This window comes from Octopus bimaculoides, chromosome 1 (genome assembly GCF_046866305.1).
Source record: "Octopus bimaculoides isolate indiv1 chromosome 1, ASM4686630v1, whole genome shotgun sequence".
Taxonomy (NCBI): domain Eukaryota; kingdom Metazoa; phylum Mollusca; class Cephalopoda; order Octopoda; family Octopodidae; genus Octopus; species Octopus bimaculoides.
In genome coordinates this window covers 102,440,309-102,461,321 of record NC_142928.1, presented here as the reverse complement: position 1 = coordinate 102,461,321, position 21,013 = coordinate 102,440,309, and the positions used below count along the sequence as shown (strand labels likewise).

General features: G+C 33.3%; 1 long non-coding RNA gene across 1 annotated transcript; it reads right to left on the bottom strand.

The window, feature by feature from the left end:
• Positions 1-9,708: 9,708 nt before the first annotated feature.
• LOC106874367 (uncharacterized) lies at positions 9,709-19,960 on the bottom strand. The gene is made up of 3 exons (XR_001410000.3): positions 19,655-19,960; positions 15,575-15,692; positions 9,709-10,278 (listed from the first exon to the last, which is right to left on the bottom strand). It is a non-coding gene; the product is annotated as an uncharacterized LOC106874367 (long non-coding RNA).
• Positions 19,961-21,013: the final 1,053 nt, after the last annotated feature.

Genomic DNA, 21,013 nt, shown 5'->3' with positions numbered 1-21,013 from the left:
GACTACCAATTAAAGGCTATGGTATAATTTTACTGATTACTGAATGTTAATATTGCAGTTTTAAGGTATGAATTTATTGGCAGAATCGTTAGCATGCCAGGCAAAATGCTTAGCGGCATTTCACCCATCTTTAAATTCTGAGTTCAAATTCCTCCAAGGTTGACTTTGCTTTTCATCCTTTGAGGATCAATAAAATAAGTACCAGTTGAGCACTGGGGTCAATGTAATCAACTTACACCCTTCCCCAAAATTGCTGACCTTGTGCCAAAATTTTAAATCAGTATTAAAGGCTATGGTATGATTTTAGTGATTATTGAATACTTTAATTCACTAATAATTTTAAATGCTAACTAAAACTCACTTCTCAGTGTTAATATGGATACCTCAATAATATTGAAGGCTATAACTTGACTTTCTTTAACTCCTCAATGCTAATGTGCACTTATGATCACTAATGGTAACTTTTGAAATATTCAGTAGTACTATTAACTGTACAATAGTAACATTAACGTTTGATGACTATAGTCACTATCCAAAAGTGACTGTTTTTACAACTTCTGTCAGTATGGTGAGCTCAACTATTTAAATTATAAAAATTACTGAACAGTGGTAATTATGACTCTTTGAAGGTATCAGTAATATGGCTTCTGTTGGTCACAGGGTTTCCTGAACATGGTAACAATGATTATTCAATGTTGACTCTTCTCTAGTAACCATGACAATGTGATAGTAGATAACATTGCTTGCAGGTGTAATGTTATACTACAGTTTTACCTTAACAGCTTACAAAACAAAATTTAAAAAAAACATGATCCTCATAATAGTGGTAATAATGATAATAATAATAATAATAATAATAACCGAAAACCAGAGTCATTGAGACATAATCATTTATCCTCCTCCAAAATAAACTGATAACTATTGTATGTAAATCAGTTTAAGAATCCTTTACCGTTGTCCAGCCATTTCTTTGGTGTCTATTGGTTGTAAGTGGCGAACCTCATTTCAGATTTCAGACCCAGACAAAAGAACCCAGTGGAAACAAACCTTGTGGATTTTCAAGCTCCACAGCAAATCCTATTATATATCATGTATAATTGCATATACGTGTATGATTGTGTTTATATGCAGTTGCATGTGTATGTGTGAGTGTGTGTTTGTGTTTGGGTTCAATTTTGAATTTCTGGGTCCTATAAGAACATCCATGTATTATAAACCAAACATATATTGTGAATATATTCTATAAGTTTTCTCAGCCTCCTCCCCCATCAAAAATCCTGTAACATTGCAAATACTCTGCATATATGTGTGTACGTGTGTGTATACACACACACAAATGCTGATGATCTTATTAGGGAAAAACGATTTTATATATATATAATGGGAAATGTATATGAAACAAAAAGAAATTCCACTATTATTCAATGTGAAATGGATAGAAGCAAATGATTAAGTGAATATATAATATTCAACTACCAGCTCATTTGTCCTCAGTTCAAATACACTGCAGGTGTTTAGCTTTGTATTTGGACCCACTATACTTAATATTCTGCCTACCTTGATTCACCTAGATATTTGTGAACAGGTACCAAATCATTTAGGGATGTTTCTTGCAGCACTCAGTAGAGAATTTTTTTTTTTTTTTCTTGTCCTGTGAATGCTGTGAAACCCAACACTAAGAGCTGGATGTCAGATGTAAATGATTTGGGGGGTGTGGAGGGGTGGGCACTTGTATTTCTTTTCTTTTTTTCTTTTTTCACTGTGGGGAATTGGTGAATTTTACTAGTAAATCATGTGCAAGATTTTCTAAGTGATGCAAAATTTTGCTAGTAAGAGATGTAAAAATACTACTAATAAAATACAAAATTTCACTAGTAAACGATGTAAAGTTTTATTAGAAATTTCAGATTTATGTAAAAAAGAAAAATATATATAAAAAAAGAAGGAAAACAGAAAAAAAATTCAAATAACCTGCCATAATCTTACCCTTTTTAAAAATCAATAACCACAGTTTATAACAACATGTGACATCTCCTGCATTAAGTGTTGGAGTTTTTATTTTGAAACTTTTTATATTCATTTACACATGGAAAGAAAAAATCACATATACAGCTTTTGGTTAACTGGTTAACAATACGCATACATACATACATACATACATACATATTACACACACATATATAGATAGATAGATAGATATGAACATTGGTTTTAGATCTTTTCTTTACAACTCATGGGAAAATTTAAGCTCAGTACTATAAGCAAAACATACATTAATTGTACCCTACTCCCACCAACCACATGCAGCAGTGAACTACACTTTTCTTTTAGTCAGTATTGTAAATACATTTGGTCTCTCTCATACCACTTAGTGATAGCACCACCAGACCCAGTGCTCTAATGAAACTTGACCAAAGAGCCAAGAAGTAGCTTCAATAAGCATTGTCTCATAGTCCTAAGCCTCATAGTGCCAGTTACCCAGTTTCCATGGTGTATAAGTGACCAAGTGCACAACATTTGCCTTGAATTCCCACGGTTACTCATTTACAGCTGAGTGGACTGGAGCAATGTCAAATGAAGTGTTTTTGCACAAGAATACAACACACCACCCAGTCCAAGAATCGAAACCAAGATCTTGTGGTCATGCGAGCAATACCCTAACCACTAAATTTTTTCTTGCTGTAAAGGTAAACAAGAAGTACAAATCCTTTCCTATCAGATATCAAGAGCAATATCAGTAACTTTGTACCAATATTAAAAATCCTAGTTAGATATCAATAAAATTAATAGAAATGAGACAAGCAAACACCAAACTAGGTATTTTCCATGTAGCTAGTCTAGTACTTCACTGATTTGAGTTCAACTTGACTTTTACCATTTCTGTGAATGAGAAATATATCACACTCAGTTGAGTTGATTATATTGTCTCCAATACAAAAAAAACTTAAAATATCAATTTCCTGTATAAATTCTATTTTCTTATATAGCCATGAAGACAGATTATGTATTTATTATGGGAAAAGTAATCAATTAAACTGATTCCAGGACATGACTGGTATTTCTTTCCATGACACCAGAAGAATGAAAGCAGAACATATATAGACAAAGTTAAATAGTTTGTAAAGCCAAGACCCTATCATTTCTGACATTCCACTACCTTCTTATTAATATTAACTTGAAAAGATATAGTAAGCTATGAGGGTCACAACTCCTTACTATATTCACCTCAATTTTACATAATTTATAAAGATTTTCTTTTTCTAATATCAGTGTATTTGATTATTTAACAAAATAAGCAATCCCCACATCAGTTTAATGATGTCAAATACAAACAATATTTTATAATAAAAAGAGAGGAACTGGTTTTCTTACTTTGTTTTTATATTTGATGACTATATTACTATCTCTTCTCAAACATTGAAGCTATAAACAATACATGTCCTATTCAATTGATAAGTGTTGAGTTTCACTGAATATAAAGTGCTGAATTTAATGAACGTAGTCTGGAACAACCAATTCAAGCTGCACCAGACTGATTTGTGCTTAGATGCACTGCATAAAGATTGCAGTGGTGTCCAGATAACCCAGTAGGTTTATAAAGATGCACGACTATCAACATGTTAGCCCTTCACTTGGATATTGTACAGCATTCATAGTTTGGTTTTAATAAGCTGCATACTCCCTATATACTAGAGATAACGTAATCAAATATAACTAAAACTGTAGCTGCAGTCCAACGAATTAAACCTGCAAAAGGAAAAATTATATATTGTATTATAGAGACATTAAAAAAAAATATCCATACTGGCCAAATGTTGAACAGAAATGCCTGCATTTTTTCCCTTTTTTTTTGCCTTGAAAGATCACACACACACAAAAAAAAATCATACATGCATATAATTTTTTTAATGTGGGCATTAGAAAGTTCGGTTCCTCAGAGGGTTAGTGTTTTCATCCCAAGCAAGAATGCTCAGTCTGAAGATTCTCACCCACAATGAAACTATAAGTCACTGTGTGGCATTGAACTTTCCAAGCACAATAAAACTGTTATTCTGCAAATGCATCAAGGTCTCTATTTCTTTAATGCAGTCATACTTAGCACACTATACTTATTCTAATTTAATGTATAACCATGCAAAAATATACATACACACTCATTCACTGTTAACCAATAGGAAAAAGCTAATATATGTGGTTTGTTAGTAATTTTAACATGACCTTGGTTTTCTTTAAACTTCCCCCTCACCCTTTGATTTCTTACTGAAAACCCATCCTCTTACAGTTTTTGTTTTTACTGCACTAATATCACTCTGCATAGGTAAAGTACTTGCTCTTTATTTACATTTTTTTTTTTGAAGAGTGTCACTTAAAATTTTCCAAAATATTCACTCAAATTTATATGTTTTCTGTGTTTCTCTGAAGGAACATTGATCATTTTCCATTTTTACTTTTATTTCAATTGTTTTTGCAAAATTCATAAATGATCTCTCTCTTTTTATGTAAAAATTTCTGCAAAATAATGTTTTATAATTTAACTTCATCTTTATTATTTGTATATTTTGAAAAAGCGTATTTTTGGGGTTTTTAAAATTTTTCTTAATAGATTTCTAGACCCTTCATAATCAGTAAGCATTAACCAAGAACTGAATCAGTTCAGTGGTAAATTTGCTCCTATTATTGGGTAAGTTAAAAGGCTGCAACGGGAAAAAATGCCTTACAGCATTTGTTACAGAATCTTGTGTTCTGGGTTCAAATTCCGCTAAGGTCAACTTTGCCTTTCATCCTTTCAGAGCTGATAAAATAAAGTACCTGTCAAGTACTGGGGTCGACAGTATCGACTTAACCCTCCTCCTCAAAAATGCTGTTTTTCTGTGTAAATCAGAAACAATTATTGAGTAAATAGTTCTTGACTCTTTTGTATGATTGTGTATATATGTATGTATACAAGTATCCCAGAATTAACTATCTATTTCAGGCAATTTTGTTTAAAAACTCACTTTTATTTATGCTTATCTTGTTTGGTATGTGTTAAAAGTGTATGAATTTTTTAATTTTGTCTATAGTTTCATAATTTTATTTTCATTCTTGTTGGATCCCACTTATCTGTCCATGACAGCTTTTTTTTCAATTTGGCTGCAATCATTTTCTCTACCTTCATCCCCAGGCTGGAGCAATAGTTTAGCTGAACTTAATGCATTCAGTTAGCAGTGCAGGAGATAGATAACTCCTGGAATACTTCAACACATGTTTTGCAATGCCAAGGATAGATTTGAAATTTACAGGGATACAGACAAAGCACATGTTGAAAATTTTCAATGAAGTTTTGATGTAAGATTTGTAAATCTATTTGTTTTGGTATCAATTTAAGTAATAAACATAAATTCTGTCAGTTTTTAAAAATTTGCCCAATTTCATTGAAGTAGATAATTAATTCTGGGACACCCTGTATATATATATAAATGTATATTTGGCTTTGTTTAGGACATAATATAATATTGAAAGAGAGAACTTTACTGGAAAAAAAAAATGTTCAAACCATAATTTGTTTGTATGCAACTTCATATTATTTTAAAAACTTTTTCATATTTTTAATCTTCATATTTCGAAGATTTCAGACATATGACAGAACGCTCTCTACCACTTTGTGCATATTCCTGGACAATTGCTTGAAATGCTGCCTGTACCTTGAATTGGTATACTTATCAAGCATATTGTTGAAAAGGAATGTTATAAAAATAAAGAAATATGTTCATTATTGAGATTTTTTAGTGTTTTTCCTTGTTTTTAGTTTGTTTTACATATAATATCACATGTTGCCTGTTATAAATCTTTACTGTTTCATTGTAAATGTTTTTTCACTGGCACCAGTTAATTTTATCAAACTTGGTAATTGTTTATGTAAGTTTACTTATATGTTTAAATAGTTTAAAATATTTAAATAATTCTCTTTCAAAATAATTTGTATTCTTTTTTTTTTTTTCTCAAATTTCTCTCCAGTAAGTTTTTAAGAAAATTTTATTAATGGATGAAAACAAAAATAAAATATGAAATAATTCATTCTACTTTTTATCTGTTTGGATGGAATATGTGCGTTATGTATATAAATATTATATACTCCTTAACAAACAGTTCAGAAGGAATTGAACAAGCTAGATTTATACTGCAGTAATATGCAGGAATTAAGAGTCAAAATATGACTGAGAAGGTTGTGTTATCCATAGCTTCACTTGGGAATTAAAATTCAACAAAAGAAACAAAATCACAGCTAAGCATACTCTCCTTTTCCATGATAAAACACTAGCTTATGATTTTATACATATGTTCTGTGGTTGGCATTATTCATACACTCATACACAGGCTGTAAGAGAATTGCAGTAGTGACAGTGACCAAATGGTAAAGAATTAACTTCTCAATCACAGTCCTGGGTTTGATCCTACTGCATGGTGCTTTTGGCAAGTGTCTTTTACCTTAACTTTGGATCAACCCCAGCATCCTGGGTGAAATTGGGGAAACAGAAATTGTGTAAAAGTCCATTGGGTGGATTGTACCTGAAATTTAAAAAGTCTGGCCTTTTAATGCTGGGTCATGCTGATTTTGAGAATTATTTTAAGGGTGCACTTGTTTGTAGAATGTTTGGTCACTTAACTACATATGAGTTTGTGGTTCAGGTTCATGGTTTGCACCATGAGCAACTAAATACTCATGGTGCAAACCCAACAGAGATCCATTTACTGTCAGTAATAGTGGCAAGTGCCTGGCAACCCATAATAGCAACACTGGTGTGATTCTCAGTGGAGCCATTTCACTTCTCCCTACATATTATATCAACAATTTCTGGCTGTGGTGCCAATAGTCTGAAGAGTGGTGGAGCAGTCTTCTAGGTTGACTTGCTCTTAAATCAAATATAAACGTAAAATCTTCATCAGTAATCCAACAATTTGTTCATAGCTGTGGAACATTTCATTTATCAATCATTTTATTTTCTACAAGGTTTTAAAATAAATTGGTGGATGTGTTTTTACTTTCCTCAAACATTGTCTCCCTGTTGTTTTTAAGTGTTATCACTTCCTCCCCAGTTACCTAAGTCAGACAGTAATTATAATTCTTGGAAAACTTGAACAAAATTAGTCTTTGATATATTCTAATTTGTCCCTTTCTTTCTGCTTGATAGCATCAAAACTGTAATGAGTAGCCTTTCTAAATTCATTAAACAATTATAAATCAAATCACATACAAAAATGATCATAGTGTTTTGAAATGGTCACTTGCTCTACCGGCTCTTTGAACTATATATTTATTCTAGAAAGATTTTTCTCCACTTTAGTAGTTTAATCTTTATAGTATATTGTTTATAGAGATCAATACAGGTTATTTGCAATTTAATATTACACATTCACAAGTTTATATACATCGATCTATACTAGTCTTTTCTCTGTTTATTACACCTTGACAAAATAGGAGAAGATATGGGTTTAAAACTAATCTAAATTTGAATTTCTTTGACTGTTAAAAACAAAATTTACTAAATTAGTAATAATAAAACCTATAAATATATTAAAAACATTTCCTGCATTCTCATTGCAAACATCTAAAACCAATTTTTTTCATATTTGTTGGACAAAGGGATAAATTAAACCAGTAATAGAAGTAGTAGATTTATTTTCTGACCATAGAACTGCCAAGATGAAAAGGAATTAACCAGGCAGAGTTGAATACAGTTTAAAATAAAAACACTTAAATGTGCCTCTTTCTGCCATCATCTGACACCTTCGTAACAAAGTTAACTCATTTAGATATCAATTTCTTCTAGATCAAATTGTGGTTTATTGGTTGATGATAGTTTGTTTCCATCTCTAATATGAGATCATTTTTATTCATTTCTGTTAACCACAGAAATTACAGTTTGGAAGCAGCTTATTTGGCCTTAAATACCTGCTTCTACTTCTAAATGTTTTGGGAATCAAATTACTTTTCACCTATTTCCATTCTATTTGGTTTGCTGAATTGAATCAGGAAAATAATACACCAAGATTTCCAAAAATACATTCTTGCCGTTCTATGTAAGAATAATTGATACATTTCATTTTTTTGTAACTAATTTTTCTTCAGAATTCTAATTTGAATTATTTTTCTCGTTTGTACAAATATGCTATATGCATACCAAACATGAAAGAAAAAACAATACTCTGTCGTTTGTTTCCTATCTTTTTTTTTTTTTTTCCTTTTGTACATTTTAAAATTTAAATTAAAACTGCCACAGTGGACAGTGGGGCACAATTTAAAGAAAACTGTACCAAAAGTCATTCAAAATTTTCCCTAAATTTTTCATGGTCCTCACATTCTTTTGCACCCATCTAAAAGGATGTTTTGAGTGACACTCTTCAATATGAAATATAATAAACAGTCTAAACAAAACTTGATGTAGTTAGTGTTTATTTCTTTCTGTCTTTTTTTTTTATTACTATGTACTACCTATAACACTAACTTGCTATGGTTGTTCAAAGCATTTTTATTTCCATTTTGAATTCAATTGGAATATTTTTTGTACACTATTTCAGCACAGACAGTCCCCCCAATTTGTGAATGGGTTACATTTATGGAACCTGTTAGTACTTCATAAAAAAATAATGTTCAAACAGCTGAGACATACAGCTGGTGTTATATGTAAGAAATATATATATATATATATATATATATACTCCTTTATTGTAAAATAACAACATTGTTTAAACATAAATAATAAAGACTATTGTACATTTATGAGCTGTTCTGGTAAATATTTTCTTTGTTTTTATTATATTTTGTTTGTGTCATATGCAGTTATTTATTCATTAGGTGTATTAAATAATTATTTCTTGATATCAGAACATTTAATGATTTATGATGCTGTTTCTGCTGTTGTTGGTTAGTCCCAAATGAGTCCTGATCAAATAGTCATATGCTCAAATACATTCGTCCTTTCTTTTATTCAGACACCTTTTACCCAACACTATCAATGGAGTCTATTTCTATCGCTGTGGATAACTAATTAAAAAATACATAAATAACTAATAATACATAAATAGCATAAATCAGTCCTACTTTTTATCTTTTCTTTCCTTAAAAAGAAAATAAGTACTGGGGTCGATTAGTTTGAATAAAATTCTTCAAGGTGATGCTCCAGCATGGCCACAGTCTAATGACTGACAAAAGGAAAAAATAATATATAATTGTGTGAGAGAGAGAATATTTACATTCTGTGACCTTGCATGAAAACACTGAGCAAAAAATTGACAGCCGTTAACATTACCTGCTTAGAAATCATCCCATAATTTTGCACTATCAAAGATGAGTGGAAAACAAAATATAGCCATTACATGAAAATTAGGTAAGGATTATCAACAAGAAGGGTATCCAGCTTTAAAACAATGCTTCTATATGCATTCATCCAACACATGCTAGGTTGGGAAAAAAAACATATAAGACAAATGAAGAAGAATGAAGAATATGTACATAACATATATATATTATTTAAATACCAATAATTTTGCAACAGAGTGCATGCTATATGCAATTATATTGCAAGCATTCAATAATGTTGTTCAAACATAAAGAATTTTTAGAGCTCATTGAAGCATTCAATTTTGTCTTTTATTTCCTAACAAGATTGTAGTGTTAAACATCAAAAAGTAATATCAATAGTCATTATAGGGTTATTCTCCAAAAATCTCACAAAAAGCATAGGCACGTTTAAATCAACTTCAGATACCAAAAATGCACATAATACTTGAACATCAGCCATCTCTGATTTCTTCAGATCATTAAATGGCAAAAAAAAATTGAAGCTAAAATTATATTTTATAAGAATTAGAATGCTGATTTAATAGCATTTACAATAAATATTTTATTAAATTCTTCGCGAGTTCTGCTTAATGTTGGCTCTGAAATATTTGTCTTCCTTTATTTTATGTAATTTTATCCAAATCAATCACATTAACACAATCACCATGATCACCATTGTTAACTTAACCTTAGCTTGCTTCTTTCGCTTATTTTGTTCTTGCTGTTGCTGTTGTTGTTTCAACCAAGGTCAGCTCTTATCAAGCAAACCTATGCATGCTCTAAGACGTTCTAGGCTTGATCATTCTGTCATTTTGGGATACCAGGGATGTCACTGTCCAATTTGAATATCAGGGTCTACAGTGTTCTTCCTCTTTGAAAACAGTAATGTGTGATTTGGAGGAGATTTGGTTGCTATTTGTAGCAGGTTGAGTGACCACCACATTGTTGGCTTATTGCTTATCCATGAATAAAAGCAGAAAGGAAAGTATAAAGTTTAGTTTGTAAAGAGGCTCAAAATGCACAACATAGATTAAATATCACACAACCAAGTTTGTACTGCAGAACAAAACTAATATTCTGAACAGATGCTGAATATTCACAAAAAACATCCATAACACTACTCATATGGTGAACCAATAAGAAAGGGTTTATGAAGTCATGTAACCTGATAGCTGTATCAGCCAAATCTCCCTCAGACCAATTCAAAATTGATTTGGAATAGGATTAACCATGATGAGATGCAGTTCAACTTAGGGGAAAGTTACCACTGATACTCAATTCCTAGTGAAACAGTTGCAAGAGAAATAATAGACTAAGAATAATCTCTTATTCTTAACATTGATCTACTTGGAGAAGGCCTTTGACAGAGTCCCCCACTTTTTGGCCTGAAGGCCCTTGAGGGTTGCTAAGGAAACTAGAGGTAGATGAGTGAATGGCTTGGGGAGAGCCATATAAAGAGATGCAATTAGTTAAGGCGAGAATCAAGAATGAGTTCATTAATGAATTTAACATGCAGGTAGGGATTCATTAGGATTCAGTTCTTAACTTTCTCCTATTCATTATAGTCCTCCAAGTTATAACAAAAGAATTCAAGACCAGCAGTCTGTAGAAATTTCTGTATGTGAATGACCTTGTTCTTATAATAAAGTCTGTAGAAAATTTGGAGAAGCAGAACCTGGATTTGAAAGGCCTTGAAGTAAATTTCACCAAGTTAAAAGTTATAATAGAAAGAATTTGGATCTTAGAAGAAAATAAGCTTTGGGTAAGTTTCTGTCTTTTTTCAATCCCTCTCATCTATGTTGACAAGTCAACTGTACATATTCAGGAACTGCCCTTAAATATTTCTCATTAAGCATGAAGACAGCATTGTTCTATGTCAGTTGTAAACAATAAAATATCATTCGATGGGTGTATTGTGTCCTTCCAAACAGATGCATTTTTCAGCAGCACTTTTGCTGATCTATGAAGAGGAAGAGAAGAACTATGGTTTTCTAAAGCTGTTAGCAGAAAGCTCTAAAAGGCTGATAACAAATGACATCTGAACTATGGTAGATAATAAATAATTGCTTGAGTGGAATATTACCAGGACAAGATGGTCAGTCCTGTGAACTTGGTTCAAACATTCACTCATCTTAGTTGATGTGTACCACAATGGGCAGTAAACCAAGGTTAACTAGATGAGGACAAGTGGAACATAGGCAATAATTTTGGGGCCTTAGTTCAGTTTAAATACAGATTTGAAGTTTGGGGATCAAAAGACCTGCTATGTGAGTGGAATTTATACTTTGTAATGTTGTTGGACTCACATAAACTTGTGCACTTATCGGAAGATCTAACCTGGACAATGTTCATCTCAATATATTGTTGAGAGGTTTAAAGTAGTGGGCTGGTAGAATTGTTAGCATGCCAGATACATCCTTATTCAAGGACCATTTGAACAGAATGGGCTACACAACCTGAAGAAAATTCTAACTGGGCCCCACCTGCAAGGTCATGTGCTGTTTATCTTGATATGAGATCACCATGTTACACACATATGGTTGTGATGCATGTGCCTGGTATACCCTTATCAGACAGGTAGTCATGATGGGTATATTGGGCTTCATATATTTTACCCCAGTGTCACTTTGATGGCATGCACTGCTCTCTCAGTCAATAATAATAATAATAATAATAATATTTCTGCTTGGCACTGACAAATGGTCCTTGAATAAGGATGTTGAATGAAACACCCATGTTTCCAGAGGTGAATTATTCAAACTCCAAAGAATTCTTCTCAACACAAGGCTATGATGTTTCCCCACTACTTCTGCTCGTGATCAGATATGCACATATCGTCAGCCACCAAAGGACATGCTCAACTGGCTAAGGTCAAGCAACTGACAAGCAAATCTGTGGCATTGAGCAGAATATTTGCTGTAGCCCGTCTTTTATACCAAGACAAAACAATGTACATGATAACATTTCCAATCAGTTCAATCAGAACTCATGAGAGCCAGTGCCTGGTACTGCATCAGGGCATTATCATCATCATCATCATTAGAAGAAGAAGAAGAAGAAGAAGAAGAAAACTGAGTCAATACAGCATAGTTTTGATTCCTGGAAGTAGACATTTCACTTCACAAACATCCATCTCCGTTACTTCCATTTCTTCTTTTCAGTTTCTCTAAAATTGTAAAAAGAATTAATCACCTGTTGACAGGTACTTTTCTTTAAAGCAAGTGATTGACTCTATTTATCAAAATTGCTAAGTTTGTCAGATAAATAATTGATTGATCGCTTAATATACTGATTTCCAAAACAGTGCACCACAAAAATAATATAACTATATTTAAGAAAGGAGAAAAAGTAACCAACAATTTTATTGAATTATACAGACTCTTCCAATACAGGATATTGGTTAAAGGAAACTATTACATTGTTGTTATGCAAATATATTGTGTGTGTATGTGATGTGAATGGATGTCAACAGTTCCATAAAGAAGTGCTGATCACTCAAAATAGATGGAACAAAGTACCAATGGATGACCTCAGAACACTGAACCTTAAGGAAAAGATGACAAAGGACTGATATATCTGGTGCTTTGCTGTACTCAAGAAGGGCTGTCCTCCCCAGCAGAAGTTTTAATGCTGCACACCCTGATAAAGTGGACTGATTTGCTAAAGTCCTGTGCCAGTGTCACGTAAAAAGTACTCCAGTGCCATGTTAAAAGCACCCAGTGCACACTGTGAAGTGGTTGGCATTAGGAAGGGCATCCAGCTATAGAAACCCAGCCAAATTAGATTGGTACCTGGTGTAGCTCTCCTGCTTACCAGCTCTGGTAAAAATGTCCAACCCATGCCAGCATGGAAAATAGACATTAAAGAATGATGTGTGTGTGTGTGTGTGTGTGTTGTTTATGTTTAGCCTAAAAACCAATGTAGTTTATATTAATGTTTCTTTATGGCATTCATCATAGCTACTTCAATATATAGTACGGCCATCATCTAAGTAGTTATATAGTATATCTAGAACAGTAAATTTGTGGTTCATACTTAGTCATTCAGTCAACTACATGCAGGCCATAGGATTGACAGATCAACTGGAACTGTTACAGAATTATACAAGATAATCAAAAACAATGGTAATGGTCTGATATTTGGTCCCAAGTACTATGGTCTGGAACAGTGAATAGTCCCCAAACATTCAATAGGTTACCTGTTCTTGTACGAGTGACTACAGTTAGACAATAACAGCATCAACATCACTACAATCAACAACAAGCCTGCAGTATGATATGAGTCAAGTTAATCATATCCTATTGAAGTCACAGGCAGTCTGAAGTACTTGAGCTACATGATCTCTTTCTATGATCCATGTAATGTCATGGCTGTATGGTTAAGAATTTTGGCTTGCAACCTCAAGGTTTCAGGTTCAGTCATATTGAGTGGCACCTTGTGAGTCCTTGTGAGTGTTTTTCTTAAATGGAAACTATATGGAATCCCTGTTTATGTGTCCGCGTTAGTCCTCCACAACTGCTTGACAATTGGTGTGAGTTTGTTTACATCCACATAACTTAGCAGTTCAGCAAAAGAGGTTGATAGAACAATACCACCAAAGTCAAAATAAGCACTGGGGTCAAACCGTTTGACTAAACCCTTCCAGGGAGTACCCCAGTGGCTGTGGTCCAATGACTGAAACAATTAAGAGATATCTTATAGCAGGTACAGGCAGCCTAAAATATTTGAACTGCATGTGGTCCTTTATATCTTTTTTCTATGACATACATAATGATATGATTAAATACAAACTAAATAACTTAATATTTTGTATTGTAGTCAAGGCAGTGAGCTGGTAGAATAGTTAACATACCAAGCAAAATGCTTAGCTGCATTTCATCCATCATTATGCTTTGAGTTCAAATTCCTCTGAGATTGACTTTGTCTTTCATCCTTTCAGGGTTGATAAAATAAGTACCAATTGAACGCTGGGGTCAATTTAATCAACTAAGTCCCTCCTCACACTTGCAGAAGTGCCAAAATTCGAGACCAATATTTTGTAATGTAGTTTTCAAGTCCGACCTTAATATATTTTTACGACACAGTGTAATCTATGGTATATTCTGTGGTATATGTGATGTTTATTCAATTATTATTGTAGTGTAGTCGCCTGACTTATGATAATCAATGTTCAGAAGGCCTACTGCTTGAGAAAGTTTACATGTGCAGTGAATCAATTTCCAACATTTAGTAAGCACTAACAGAATAACAGAATGTGATGGGCATAATTCCAGTGTTAAAATCAAATATTGAACATAACAAAGGCAAAATAAGTTGACATAGAAATCCAGGTAATGAGGTGAGGGGAGAAAATAATCTTCCCTTTGACAAACATTGTAATGAAAACAGATATGTTTTGATCTTATTAGATCTCCTCAGTAAAGCATAATTCCTCTATGTGCCAGGACAATTCAATAGCTTAAGTTATATATTGAAGATTGACTTAAACAAAGCTGACTAAGGAAGATTTTACATTAACTACACTTGGCATCATCAGTTTATGGTTGAACGCTTTCAAGTAAAGAAAGGCATGCAATAAATGTTTGCAAATTGAATAGGGAAGCAAATGGAATTAAGTGTTCAATTCAGGAAAATCACAAAGCTGCCATGTATTGCTACAGTTATAGCTCTTTGACCTATACTTTGGTAGTTCAATGCTTTATCTACTCAACCAGAGAGAGAAAAATAATTCCAGTTTCATGATCAACTTTAACTCCATTTTTCTGTGCTGGTGAGTTCTACTCAGTTCTCATTTCTTTTCTGTCTACTCTTTATCTCCAACGTTGGCTGTGATTTCATTTTGTTCCTATTTCCAGTAACTGTTATGAAGTTGAAATTAAAATTCTCTGAAACAATTCTCTTAAATCAATTAGTTTGGTTTCTATTCAACAGCCACAATTGAAAGCAGCACTTTAAAATGGTTATAATTTTGTTGTAATTCATTAAAAGTGACAAAACCAAATATTTAATCAATTCCCATATTCAATTTTGTCCAAAATAAAAATAAGCAGAGCTTGATAACTGATCATGTTTCAAGAACTAAATTATTTACTGCATTATTTAGTGATGTTTCCCAATTCTCTTCCTTTCCTTGAAAATGATTGGTTGTTAAGTGTTTAAAGTATAAAGTTACTAGAGAAAAGATTCTAAAATACTTGCTCCAGAAATTGTTGCAAATATTGAAACTTACAAAAATATTTATCCCATATTTACCTGTGTTGGTGTCTAGACCTTAGATTAATTACCCCTGCTCGAGCAGACCTACACACAAAAACATTCCAGCTGTCACACTTCCATCCTTTATACTGTGTTATCAAATGTGTCTTTCTTTCTGAAACAAAAGTGATATATAATTTGAGGGAATTTCTTGGAGGTTATGTGAATATGTAAAGCTTTCCTGTTAGTTCATCAAAGCTTAGATGTCAATAGTCAGACCATTTGAAAAGCAGAGAAATCAATGTAAAGCGGAATACAAATAACGTTTCCAAGTTTTACCAATAGCAAGTATAGATGGTTTCATCCAGAATATATGTTTATGAGATGGTGATGGAGTGCTGATTAAAAATTTTGAGGATACTAAAGAAAGTAAGAAGTACTGGTGACCAACCAAAACTTTATCAATTGATTTACATAGAGAGAGAAAGAGAGAGATGTATGTGAATTTGTGTGTGTGTGTGTGTGTGTGTGTGTGTGTGTGTGTGCACATATGTGTGTCGTGTATATATACACACAGATACATATGTATAGTAGGATGCATACCTTGACATCCTTATAGGCACATTTGTTATGTAAAAGGAGATTAATATCATAGTCAGTATAAGGAAGTGAGCAGACAGAATGATTAGCACACTAGGTAAAATACTTTGCAGCATTTAGTCCATCTTTACATTTTGAGGTCAAATTCTGCCAAGGTCAACTTTGCATTTCATCCTTTCAGAGTCGATAAAATAAGTACCAGTTAAGAATTGGGGCTGATATAATCAACTTACCCCCTCCCGCTAAATTTCTGTCCTTGTTCCAAAATTTTAAATCAATATTATATTATAATCAGTATACTAGTGTGTGTAGCTGTACATAGACCTCAGAAATGTTCCTTGATATTTAATGAATAAAATGATAAAAAAGAAATCTTCAATTAAATAATCCAAAAGAATGTTGTAATAGATTATACATAATAGCATATCAGTCTATAGTTTGTAGCTTCAAACATACATCTGCCAAATCTTAATATTCTTCTAATTAGCTGCCACAAAAAAAATGTATAATTAATATAAAAGTATGCTATAATGGAGTTTACATCATTCAAGAATAGTAGTATATTAGTATGTGTCGATGTAAAAGTACATCTCTCAAATCATTTTTTAATAGTCTGCCAACTCTTCATTTAATTAATTACAGGAATCCAGATGAGGAATGAAAAACAGCAGCAGATTTAAGTGAAAGAAAGTGAAAGAAAGGAAATAGCTGGATGACAAAATAGTCAGACTTTTCTATAGAAATTCATAAAAATTTAAATAAATGAAATGAAACACATTGCTACTTTATACGTGTGTGTGTGTGTGTGTGTGTGTGTATGCGTGCGTGCATGTATGTGTGTGTGTGTGTGAAAATGAGTGTCATACAAACTCCCTGTGAGTATAAATTTAAGTGTGATTTTGTGCACAGACACGCACAAATAGACAACTCATCCGTGTATGCGTGTGTGTGTGTGTGTGGAATATACATAGTTGAGCACTTAACACTCTTGAAGCCAAGATTGTTAAGTTTTGGGTTCACTCCTGGAACAAGTAGCCTGTTGTCTTTGAGTAAGTTGCTTCATTTCACATTGTCTTTGCACTACCCACATGTCCTTCTATATCATTTCTCTCTTTTTCTTCCTGTCTACCTCTCTTACCTGATTCTCCTCCACCTTGCCCATCACATCTTTTGTCACTCTCTCACTCTCTCCCATATTGCACACCCTCTTTCCCTATTTTACCCACATGTTCTATCTCTCTTGTTTTGATTCTATCTTCATCTCATTCTCTTGTCCCACACTCTCTCACTCTCACTCTCATGCCCACACTCTCTCAGTCACTCTTTCTCTCTCATCATTTTTCCCCTTTTTCCCAACAGTCCAAACTTCTACAGATTTCTTAGTCTGTAACCACTTCCCTTTCATTCATTACCCACATACTACTTACAAAGTTCTATAACTGTATCTTTAGTATTGTTAGCTAAGAAGACAGACTCCATAAACAACAGAGAAGAAAGTCCGTTTAGGGTAAGACAGCACTAACTCTGAATAAAAACTGACACAGTATGCAAGAAACACTTTAGTCCTGACAGATAAACCCCTGAATGCTTGTAGCATGATAAAATGCACCTAATCTATACTGTAAAATGGTTGATGATAGGAAGGACAGTCAACCAGTAAAACAATTTCCAAAACAGGAAATATTCCAATATATCGATAAAGATAAGTTTCATACACAATATTGATTTCAAATTTTGGCACAAGGCTAGCATGTTCAGGGGTGGGGGGATAAGTCTATTCCATCAACCCCAGTGTTCAACTGGTACTTGTCTTATCAACCCCAAAAGGATGAAAGGCAAAGTCAACCTTGGTGGAATTTGAACTAAGAATGTAAACATTGCATACACAATGATACACCACTTAAGTTGGCAGGGTTGTTCACGGTAGTAAGGTAGTTAGGTAGAAATATATGGGCATGTACAAGAACACACAAACACTTCAACCACCATAAAAGGGATCATACACTTCCTTTCAGGGGCAGAGAACAGATCTCAAACACCAACTCATCCAACACTAGAAGCTCATTGCCACAATTATCAATGTTGGTACAATTTAAAGTAGATCTCGTGAGATTACGGAGGTACTATGAATTGTAGATGACTTGATGTGTGGTGTATGCGAGAGGTGGCAGAATATAGATGACTAAGGATTGCAGAAACAATTTTAAACTGGGTTAACATGGAGAAAGGATATTAAAACAGTGACGAAAGTAACAATAATGCAAATGATAAAAGTGCCGACAATAATGATGGTGATGATAATTGTGATGGTGGTGGGGGCGGCGACAGTGCGTATTCTTTTATCTTTTCAGTGCTTGAAAAGTTAAGGTGGTTCTCTTCATTGAAGTATTTCTTTTAACATTTGGATACCCTTTTATGTTAAGGATACAAAGAAAGAAAACCAAAACCTTGTTTGCAGTGAGGTGAAGGTTAATATAAAGTTAACCAGTATCTATTTGGTCTAACAGGCTACCCAGTTTAACAACATCATCTAGTTATTCTTTATCAGTGGTTTTCAACTTGGGTTCATATAAGATTCAGATGTTTAAATTTGTGCAATAAATTGGTTGTACTTCTACAACACACAAGATATTTTGACATTTTTTTTTTTGGTACAATTCCTAATAGTATTTAATTATAAAAATATAACAAGACTTTTCAAAACATCGAATGGCTTTGGAACTCCAGGAGAATAAAATAGGAATCAAAGGAGTCCACAAACAAAAAAAAATGGTTAAAAGCCACTGTTCCATAACTTTACTGTTTGTGAGTAGGTCTTAAAGGAGCATGTACACCAGGTATCTCCAATGTGATATGCTAATTCTAAGTCTTATAAATAAAAAATCAATTCTAAGTCTATGTGACTCAGTGCCAATTCTGCTCCACACGAGACTGAACAGATTTCAATCGAGAATTATGCAATATCAGACGCGCTGAATGTCCACTATCAATATATCCCATAACAGACTTTTTTTCGTATTGCCATATGAAAAATAAAAGTTACTATGTCTGTTAGCTAGCCTTTAGTTTCTTCTATCAAGCCTAAAGGTTCAAGAATTGATGGAATATTAATGCGACTTACTATAGATAAAATGCAAATCTAAGATAATGGATAAAATGGACATACAATAGCAAATCGGCTTAATGTAATAAACAACCATAAAGATATGCCTTTACATAATCAATACTTCTCTGGCTCTAACCTAAATATTGTCATGTAACTGGGAATTCTTCTGAATATCTTGAATATTAATTCAGGTCAATCAGAAATTTATGGGGAAAGACACAAAGAGAACTGTTGCATAATGGGTATCAACGATGTGGGGGGGGGGGGTGAATACTGACGCATCTATGTATGTATACTTGCAAGCACTCACGTATACACACACGCGCAAACGCACAAAGGTGGGAGAGAGAGAGAGAGAGAGCGTATGTGTGTATGCCTTAGAATATGTTACGAATGTACACACGACGAGAAAATTCTTAACCACAACTCACAGAATTTAGTTCAGATTACGATGTGTTTCGTGATTATAGAGTTTCCAAAGTTAACTTTGTAATTGAAAAATAACTTAGTTGTCTATCTACCAAACTGGTCAGTGAAATATCTCAGTATTTGAAACATTTCAAAATTGAAACGCAACATTTTTCTCTTTGAGCAAACTTATTTGTGTATTTACATAATGTATTAATAATAAACAGAACATGACGTCATAATGAAATATTTCCCTGTCTTAAATACCTAGATTCAAGAATGTTTAGACAAAAGAATATTCTGGTTATTAGAACGTAATTCATCATCATTTGGTGACATCCCCCCACCCACCAACTGAGACAGACCATTACTGTTCAGGTCTTGTAACTCGTACCCTGAATCGATAGTAATATATACGAAGCTATTTACATGTCTACAAAAGTATGTGATGTGAGAAAAAGAGTGTATGTATGTTACTGCGTGTTTTTCTTTGGGTGTGTATATGTCTATCGCATGACCAAAGTTACTTTGGTGAACATGGATATAATGCACAAGACATAGTCTATGTAATTCCAGTGTTGGTATCTTGCAAACCGTGGAAAATATGAAATATTAACAAAGTCGGACTTTAGAAAATGTATTATTATGTCATAAAAGAAACATTTAAAAGCAGAAAACCTTCCGCATCTTTCTCTTTGAGCAAACTATATTTGTCTATTTAAATGATATATCAATATTGAATAGAACGCTAATTACATGATGTCATAACGGAATACTTCTCCGTCTGGAAGGATAAGATTCGAGTTATTTCAGATATACAAAATGTTTTAGTTATTCGACCGAAAATTGTCATCATCATTTGCCGACCCCAGCCGAGACAGACCTTACAACTCCTCCCCAAAGCTTACGATCTTTCATCGTCACACAAAGCTCCCGCACCTCATATTCATTATCACACCAAGGTCACTCATCCAAATATCTGATATATATAGATAACAGAGATCCCGACTTTTCCAAAAGATACCTAACTGAGATTTCCAAAGGTCAAATGAGGACGCTAGATCATTACTTGCTCTATCGATGTTGCCTCACAATAATCTCCAAATGCTTGGAAATTCATGTATGCGGAAGGTCTGAAATTTCTTAGAGATGAAAAGCGCTTGAGATTAAATAAAATATATGTTTCCCTTGTGGATAAATGAAACAAAGCGAGACAAATAAAATAAAATAGCTACAGCTCGTAGCTGAAGCCAGTGATTTCCAGTCATGAGCCAGGATATTTGAGATCCTAAGTTTCTGAGAGAGGGGGCTCCTATAAATTGAATCTTTTCACTATAAATTTAATTGCCAAATGTACGATCCCCAGGACAAAATACTCATGT